The sequence below is a fragment of the Triticum aestivum genome, chromosome 3B (assembly GCF_018294505.1).
Source record: "Triticum aestivum cultivar Chinese Spring chromosome 3B, IWGSC CS RefSeq v2.1, whole genome shotgun sequence".
Lineage (NCBI taxonomy): Eukaryota > Viridiplantae > Streptophyta > Magnoliopsida > Poales > Poaceae > Triticum > Triticum aestivum.
The window spans coordinates 152,791,733-152,794,541 of NC_057801.1; positions in this window are offsets into that span (position 1 = coordinate 152,791,733).

The window sequence follows — 2,809 nt, forward strand, 5'->3', positions numbered from 1 at the left end:
ACAAGTCCGGACATTTTTGCGTTCAGATGCACAATTCAAATCCACGTCATCAACTTTCAACCCTTTCTGACATAATTTGCTATTTTCGATGCATTTACTGATTTGTTTTCAGAGCTAAATCACCGTGAAAGTGAAAAGGTCTACAAGATAAACTCAGAAAAGGTTGAAACTTGGCAAGGTATCATCATTTCACCCGTATAGCATGTGCAAAAAAGTAGAGAGGGTTACGACAAAAATTGGATGCACTTCGTGTACAAACTGGACAATCTCTTTCGAAGTATCAGGGTTTCGGACGAAAATTCATCTGTTACACTGGCTATTCAATATTTTAATAACTTAGTACAACTCCGGACTTCTTTTGCGTTCAAATGCACAATTCAAATCCACGTCATCAACTTTCAACCCTTTCTGACATAATTTGCTATTTTTGATGCATTTACTGATTTGTTTTGAGAGCTAAATCACCATGAAAGTGAAAATTACTACAAAATGAACTCTGAAAATGTTGAAACTTGGCAAGGTATCATCATTTCACCCGCATAGCATGTGCAAAAAAATAGAGAGGGTTATGGCAAAAACTGGATGCACTTCATGTACAAACTGGACAATCTCTTACGAAATATCAGGGTTTCGGACGAAAACTCATCTGTTACACCGGCTATTCAATATTATAATAAATTATTACAACTCCGGACTCTTTTTGCGTTCAGATGCACAATTCAAATCCACGTCATCAACTTTCAACCCTTTCTGACATAATTTGCTATTTTCGATGCATTTACTGATTTATTTTCAGAGCTAAATCACAGTGAAAGTGAAAATCACTCCAAAATGAATTCTGAAAATGTTGAAACTTGGCAAGGTATCATCATTTCACCCGCATAGCATGTGCAAAAAAGTAGAGAGGGTTACGGCAAAAACTGGATGCACTTTGTGTACAAACTGGACAATCTCTTACGAAGTATCAGGGTTTCGGACAAAAATTCATCTGTTACTCCGACTATTCAATATTTTAATAACTTAGTACAACTCCGGACTTTTTTTGCGTTTAGATGCACAATTCAAATCCACGTCATCAACTTTCAACCCTTTTTGACATAATTTGCTATTTTCGATGCATTTACTGATTTGTTTTCAGAGCTAAATCACCGTGAAAGTGAAAATCACTACAAAATGAACTCTGAAAAGGTTGAAACTTGGCAAGGTATCATCATTTCACCCGCACAACATGTGCAAAAAAGTAGAGAGTGTTACGGCAAAAATTGGATGCATTTCATGTACAAACTGGACAATCTCTTTCGAAGTATCAGGGTTTCGAACGAAAACTCATCTGTTACACCGGCTATTCAATATTTTAATAACTTAGTACAACTACGGACTTCTTTTGTGTTCAGATGCACAATTCAAATCCACATCATCAACTTTGAACCCTTTCTGACATAATTTGCTATTTTCGATGCATTTACTGATTTGTTTTCAAAGCTAAATCATCGTGAAAGTGAAAATCACTACAAAATGAACTCTAAAAGGGTTGAAACTTGGCAAGGTATCATCATTTCACCCGCATAGCATGTGCAAAAAGGTAGATAGGGTTACGGCAAAAACTGAATGCACTTCCTGTACAAACTGGACAATCTCTTTCGAAGTATCAGGGTTTCAGACAAAAACTCATCTGTTACACCGGCTATTCAATATTTTAATAACTTAGTACAACTCCGGACTTCTTTTGTGTTCAGATGCACAATTCGAATCCACGTCATCAACTTTCAACCCTTTCTGACATAATTTGCTATTTTTGATGCATTTACTGATTTGTTTTCAGAGCTAAATCACCGTGAAAGTGAAAATCACTATAAAATGAACTCTGAAACGGTTGAAACTTGGCATGGTATCATCATTTCACCCGCATAGCATGTGCAAAAAAGTAGAGAGGGTTACCGTCGGTGTCAAAAATGGCGGATCTCGGGTAGGGGGGTCCGAACTGTGCGTCTAAGGCTAATGGTAACAGGAGACTGGGGACACGTTTTGATACGGGGCTAACCCGGTGTAGGCCGATCTTTCACGTTTGGAGTGGATCCTACGGGGAATCACGAAGAACACGCGGAAGAACTAGAGGGAAAACACGGGGAGAACGAGAGAAACACTCAACCGACAAGTAATCAATCACACGAGTGCTAGATCACCGACAACAAAGAGTAACATATGATCCACAATCAACAAAGGTAAGGATACAAAGGAACCGTTCTTCTCCGTACAGAGGTCTTGGGGGTCTTCCCTAGAAAGGGGTCTTGAATCCGCTTGGGGGATCTTCTCCGAAGAGGTCCTGAGCTCCGAGGAGAAGTAGCCAAGTGGATGAGCAAGGCTCTCACACAAAATATGAGCTAAACCTATGCTAACCCTAGAAAGGATGAGGGGACGGTCTATTTATAGTCTAGGCCCTCGAAGGGGTAAGTTGGGGGCGAAACGAGTACATGGGCCTCCGCCCGGAACGCTGCACGCAGGCAGGGCGGTAGTACCGTTCTTATGGGCGGTAGTACCGCTTGAGGTGCTTCAGCGATAGTACCGCTTGGAGGGCGGTAGTACCGCTCTGGCGCCGTTCGATTCCTGGAGTGTGTCGGGTTCGGCGGAAGTAGGACGGATGGCGAGCGGTAGTACCGCTTGGCTTGGCTCAGCGGTAGTACCGCTTGGCTTGAGCGGTAGTACCGCCCGTTCTGGACTCTGCAGCTCCTCCTCTTGCTCTTGATGTCCATCTCGAGCTGTAGCTTCTTCTAGGTTGGTTCCTTGGTACCTAAGCACGCAAAGCATCTCC